This window comes from Eucalyptus grandis, chromosome 3, assembly GCF_016545825.1.
Source record: "Eucalyptus grandis isolate ANBG69807.140 chromosome 3, ASM1654582v1, whole genome shotgun sequence".
Taxonomy (NCBI): domain Eukaryota; kingdom Viridiplantae; phylum Streptophyta; class Magnoliopsida; order Myrtales; family Myrtaceae; genus Eucalyptus; species Eucalyptus grandis.
In genome coordinates this window covers 45,970,661-45,977,821 of record NC_052614.1, presented here as the reverse complement: position 1 = coordinate 45,977,821, position 7,161 = coordinate 45,970,661, and positions in this window count along the sequence as shown.

The window sequence follows — 7,161 nt, the reverse complement described above, 5'->3', positions numbered from 1 at the left end:
AGACGACCAATAAGAGTGGCAAAAGTTTTGATCTCAACTTTTATGTTGTGTGAGACTCTTGAGGAAAAGAGTTCCTCAATTTTAGTGCCCTCATAACTTTTACTTATTCTCAAGGTTTCTATTTAGTATTTGCTATCTTAAGATGTTGCCAATGGTCATGAGTTGATTCGATCTAATGGGATATTTCTAGAAAAGCAAGCTGAACTGAAATTGAGAGTTTGAAGGAAAGAGGAAGATCGATTTTGGGGAATCACATTGTAGTTTTGTATTCACTGGTCGACCAATTATGACTGTCTTTGTGATAATTATAATTGTGAATACAATATATGTATCATTGTTAAAAAGAGATCAAGATAGATATAAATGTGATCGATCGATCTAGGGTATTGCATACTAAATCTACTCAGAGTGAGATGCCTATTATGAGCTGCTATATATTCCTAAAAGATGCATAGTAACGAGCTCTCAAAGTATGCTGGTCGCACGGATTATTCACCGGTATGAATGTTGAAGAGAGGTAAAGAGAATCCTGTTCAGCCCACCATGTGCGAGTGGGAGATGATGGTTTTATTAGTGATGGGCTTCAGGCCCGTCCACCCATGTTGGGCTTAAAAGCCCGGCCCACAGGAATAGGGCTCGTGGACGGAGGGACGTATAAAAGGGATGAGAGAGAGGGAGAACGCACCTTTTGGAAATCAGAACGTACGTACGTCTCCCTCTCCCCCTCTCGCTCTCTCTCCAACAAAAGTAGAAAAACAGTAACGTTTTTCTTCCCTTCAAGCCGGCGATTTGGCGTCATCGGATCGAACAGGGCCAAATTCTATTCCTCTTATCGGCGTCGGTGTCTAATATGTAGCTAACAAGGTACGCTCGAATCCGTGGTGTGCTTTAGGATCGGTGATAAGTGATTTTCCCGGGCTTGTCTTCTGCATTCGTTTTAGGGGTTCGATTTAGTGTCGAATCCGGTTTTTGGAGATCCGTTAATCCCAACAGATAATATAAGAAAAGAACACCATCATCTGTTCATATTGACATATGAACAAGTTTTGTATTACATCCTTCGTTTTTGTCAATTGACTCCGTCCTGTTGGTCGTGCCTTCCTACCACAAGTATGTATTATTTTGGAGTATATCTTCTATTTGTTTGTTTTCTTAGTTTGAAATTAGGGAAGGGGTTCATGCATTTGGTGCATTGCTAGCTGTCTAAATGAGATAGCCTTTGTCCTGTTGTGACATGGGGGAAGATAATGCGAGAAAGTGGCAGAATTGCAAAAGCTTTTAACCTTTTTTATGAAACTATTGTTTTATGAAATGGGGACACTTTGCTGATATAATTTTTTGTTAATTAACTCACTCAAATGGGGCATCTTTCTATACCCGACCCAACCCATCGGATTGGATTTATCTAGTGCGTGCAACAGTTTTTGGATTAATAAATTAATACGTGAAGTGGAATCAATTGAAGTTAAGTATTTTCTATTTTGAAGGGTAATCAAACTCATATGACCAATTAGAACGGGGAGTGAAATCAATTGATATACTTTCTGATCAATGAAAAATATTTTCAAGAAAATTGTTTCAGGAAAAATGAGTTGTTCTCTTATGGTTGATTTTGCCGAAAATTACTTTGAAAGAAATTCTGGTGTTCAACAAAAAATGAAATTGATTGGGGAATCCATTACAAATTGCATTTAAAACAACAGTTCAGTCGTATTTAGAAACAAATCACAAACTTTCAAGCTCAAATAAGTCTTCTAGCTATTATTCTTTTTTTTTTAAAATAAATTAGACGAGTTATTATTCACAGAACAGATTGATTGAAGGGACGTAAGATTTGAGGACAATAAGGCCCTGTTTGGTACCCATCCAAACAAGGTCAAATTCTGATTATTTGCTCCTGGGAGTATTTTGGGAACAGAATCGCGTTTGATAAAATTTTTGTTCTCGGGAACAAATTTCTATTTTTTGTTCTCGAAGTAGATTTGGAACATAATAAAAAAAAAAGTTAATTTTTGTTCTGGAAACAAATCTAAAAATCAAAACAATTCTTATTCTTCCATTTTCTCTTCTTCTTCTTCTTCTCTTTTCTTCTTCATCGACCGCCCCGTCTACCGCCGTCCGCCGTCCACCGCCGCCGCCGCCACCGCCGTTCGCCGGCGAGACTCCGGCGAGGTCACCGGACCTCGCCTTGGCCAAGCGAGCCTCGTCGGTGGCCAGGCGAGGCTGGGCGAGGAGGCTTGCTTGGGGCCTCGCCCAACCCCGGTAAGTCCCGCTTGGCTACCAGCAAGGCTTGGCCTCGCTAGATCTGGCAAGGCCGAGCCTCGCGGGGGCTGGGCAAGCCTCGCAATGCCTAGCCCTGCTGGTGGCCAGGCGGGCCTCGCCCAGCCTCAGCAAGGCTCGCCTAGCCACTGTGAGACTGGGCAAGCCTCGCCGCAGGCCTTGCCCAGCCTTGGCGAGGCTCGCATGCCCTGGCGAGGCCGGGCCGGCCACCGCCGAGGCTCGGTTGATGAGGGTCGGCGACGCTCGATGAGGTCACCGGCCCTCATCCGGCCGGTTGCCGGTTCGGCGACCAGCCTGAAGAAGAAGAAGAAGAATAGGAAAAAAAAAAGAAAAAAAGAAAAGAAAAGAAAAAATGAAGGAAAAAAGAAAAGAAAAAAAATGAAAAAAGTATAAAAATTATTTAAAAATTAAAAGAAATTGATTTGGAACAGAATCAATGAGTACGGTACCAAACGCAATTCTATTCCAGAATAAAAAAAATTGGACAATTATCGAGCGGTTTAAAATACTTAGAATCTATTCCCGAGAACAAAATAATAATAAAAAAATCATTTCGATCAGAATTTACTTCCGGGAATGTAATCGTTACCAAACACACCCTAAATCTGAAAGTTGATGAATCCGTCAATGAAAAGAGATTTGTGAAGATCCAAATGACAAGTGGCCGTGCATGCATGTGGTGCATGGAGAGTAGATCATCGGTGCATTGTTAACTTTCCAAATCAAATAACCTTTGTCCAGTTGTGACCTAGGCTAAAGTTTTAGTTTAATAATTTGAATGGAAAGTGCAATAAATTGAAATTATGTCTTTTCTATTTTGAAGGACAGTCAAGCTCATATTATAACTAGAATAGCATAAAATATAATTTTCTATTGTAAGAAATTTTCTTGGTCCTTCCAAGAAAATGCGCACAAGACTTCCCACGATACTTTGGCTCATTGGCAAAGAGGGAAAAAAAAGATAATGCTTTGAAAAGAGGGAAAAAATAATTTTCTCACCACCCCTTCCAGGCATCACCATAAGAGTCCCATGCCCGTTACAAAATGTTCGGCTTAAACTCTTCATCTAACAAAATGTTCGGCTTAAACTCTTCGTCTAACGAGAAATTTTCATCTAAGAAATTTTACTTTGAAAAGAAGTATTTGGTATTTTTCCCTTTTAATTTTTTTATTGGAAATCTAACCTCTATATAACATAATTTACTTAATTAAATAGAATGTAATACACGAATGAAATGCTTTCTTTATATTAAATTATTTATGGACGGATGATTTCCTCACTCATTGAATACAACAAAATGCGAATGGAAGTGCCATCTCTTCAATTTTATCGGTCCCTCATGTTTCATTTTTGTTTACCGTAGATTGACACCTTTTGTTCCCCACATGATTGGGTGCTTGTTGTAAGTTAATTTCAAAGAATCTCCATCACGCAGACTCCTTATTCCTTTCGAATTCGAATTATATCTATGCTTACGACGATGTTCCCACCCATTGCTAAACTTCTTTCTTAAGAAAAGAGGGAAATGGGACAAGGCAGCCAACTACCCTAATATCTACCGGAATCACAATTAGTAGACACTCCTCTTGCATCTCTCCTCATAATACCTTGTCTCTTGAAGATGAAGAGGAGGGGCTCATCGCATGGAAAAGAAACAGTCATTACTGATAGATTAGGAAAATTATCAAAAAAGTCCTAAACCTATTGCAATTGTGCCAATTTAATCATAAACTTATTTTTTTTTTATCAATTGAGTTATAAACTTTTTACAATTATTCCCAATAAGTCCATCCGGCCAAAATTAGCCAAGCCGGTGCCGACGTGGTAGTCGGTCGGTGCCTCGTGACCTTTTTTAATAATATTTTATTTTTTGAGATATTTTTTATTATTTTTTATCTTTTTTTTTCCTTTTTATCTTTTTTTTTTTTCCTCTGGCGAGTCGCTGGAGCCAAAGGAAGAAGGAGGGAGGAGAAGAGAAGAGGAGGAAGGAGGGAGAGGAGAAAAAAAAAAGATAAAAGGAAAAAAAGATAAAAATTTAATAAAATATTATTAAAAAAGGTCGTCAAAGACCGACGTTATCGTGAATAATTATAAAAGGTTTAGGACTCAATTGATAAAAAAATAATAATAAGTTTAAAACTAAATTGACACAATTGTAATCGGTTTATGACTTTTTTGGTAAGTTTCCCCAATAGAGGTGATGCCAAGTTGTCGCTGGGGGCTGAATTCGAAGTGTTCCTGAATTTTAGAGGGCCCGACACTCGCCTAAATTTTACCGATTGCCTCTATCACTCCATAGATGTAGCTGGGATTCATGTTTTTAGAGACTTCAAAGAGATTAGAAAAGGCGAAGTGATCAAAGGCGAACTAGAGTGCGCTTATGAACTATACAATCTTTATGCCCATCATCTAGCGGTCAGTTTATGTGTAGCAGAGCAAATGAAAAAAGCGCCTTAAATATTCTGTCATGAAATGTACAAAATGACTTGAGAGAGGATCATAACGCTTACGTCTTTCGAGCTATACTTGTCTTAAAGCCATCATTAATTAGTCTGTCATGAAGAGTATAAAATGACCTGAAAAGCATCTATTTGGATCAGTCATAACGATTTCGCGGTTCATCCACGTTCACGATCTGATCACCATCTCATTAGTGGCCTCTCTCTCTCTCCCTCTCTCTTCCTTCACCTCGTATTTGCATACATGGAGGCGTCCCACCAGTTGCCGACCATGACAATTCACGGAAACGCTTCATCGGTATACAACAATTCTCCTTTTATTGTCCAACGAGTTCATTTCATGCTCACTCATTTTTGTGCTTGTTCATAGTTCTGTCCGGTTGCATGATTTACTAGAAGTTTCAGCAATAGGCACGACACATCTCGGACAACAAATAATTTGGAAAAACAAACTTCACCAGAAAAAAGGGTTTCGCGTGAAGGAATGTACCATATGATAACAGGGACCCAAGAATTGTTAGATATATTGTAAGGTGTACGGTTTAGTTATAAAACCTCATGAATGATCATTTTGATCGCAAAACCTTGTTAGATATATTGTAAGGTGTACGGTTTAGTTATAAAACCTGATGAACGATCATTTTGATCACAAAACCAGTTAGAATCGCTCAAATCTAAATGATGTCGTCCACTTGGCTTGCATGAGAATCCTTTTTAGCATTAATTTGCAAATAAATGGTTCGTTGTGGCTCTTCAGATAAACTGCCCTTAGAATATGTGGAAAACATTGCTGAAGGCATTAGTTTGCCACAAATTGGAAAGATGGTAAGCGACGGAGGATGAGGAGAAGAGATGGAGGTAGTTGATGAGTAAGTAGTTGTGGCCGCCGGTGTCGAAAGGAGGAATAGAAGAGGCATGGCAAAGACGCGAGATGGAGGAGGAAGAGGAAGAGAGATGGCGACTACCAAAGGTTTAAGAGACAGAGAGACAGAATAGTGTATTGTCCTGCCAACCATTTCTTGAATTATGTGCCACATGGATCAATCATAAAGCCATTTAATGATAAATTTATAGGAAATACAGCGTATATATTGTCGGTCTAAACTAAATTTTACGCAAGCAATCTGATCCATCATTGATTTTGAGGATCATAACTATCCAATCTTTCAAATCAATAATGGATAGGCCACTTGTGTAATAGATTTTTACATTGATGGTGTACGTCATAATTAATCATTAATCTTATTTATATTTTAACATAACGTGAGATAGGATCTATCAACAAGCTAAGCTGTTGATCTTGAACTGAGCAAATGAGCTTAAAATATTTTGGAGTGATCATTTGTAAAATTCAATACTAAACTATGTGTCATTGACACTTCCAATATCCTTATTTTGTATCATCTGAAATGAAAAAAAAAAAAAAATACGAGGTTAAGTACAAATGCAAATGCATGGGTTTACCTTTTTTTTTTTTTTTTTTTGGTGGAGTGCATGGGTTTACTTACTCAGCTTCTTTATACTCTTGACTAATTGATATTGGTTCAGTTAAGTTTAGAGCTAAATGTAAATTATTACTACTTAGTTAAGATTTTGTGTATTCAAACATCTAGCCTGCATCCTAATTTCTTTCGTTTAGACGTTATTGTGACTTAAATAATTTTGAAAATTATAATCCTATCAAAGAATGTGTAATCATTGATCTTTCACTTTATTTTCTTATACGTGTCATGCTTATCTCAGAATTATTAAATAACCAATTTATAGATGAGGTTTGATTTATGTATACAATTTGACAAGTATTAAGCTGAGAATTATATTTTTAAGTAAGTTAAAAATGTTTTACGGCAAATTATCCTTCTGCATAAATGGACTACAATTGACAAATGGACTCAAATAAGAGTTGGCAAAGTCCTATAAGAGTGAGCAAATTTCAAACGTCTATATAAGGCTCCGCAAGAAAATATTGTTATATTATATATAAATATCATTAGCAATGTCAACGAGAGTTTAGTTTTTTAGCGTTTAGGATTTAGGGACTGTGATTAGTTTAAATTAATTGATGTTTTAGGGTTTAGGATGATTAGAATGTGATGAACTGTAATGAATTAGGTTCTGTAACTAATTTAATTAATCTTGCTCTAAGTACCTTTTGTCCCTATCACAACTATTTTCTACTATTTTCCAATGATTGCGTGGAAGGAACTACTTAGTTGGATTATGATAAGCCTCCGAAGTTAGTATATTTAAGATGATTTGCCTTAACTACCAGGCGTTCATCCTAGGCTAGTCATTAGACAAGGCAAAGCTTTTCCCATAGTTTTATAAGTGCAAATCAATCTCTCTCTCTCTCTCATTGCTCTTTCTCCACTTTTCTCTAGCTACTTTATGTTTCCACCAAAAGGATGCTCTCTCTCAATG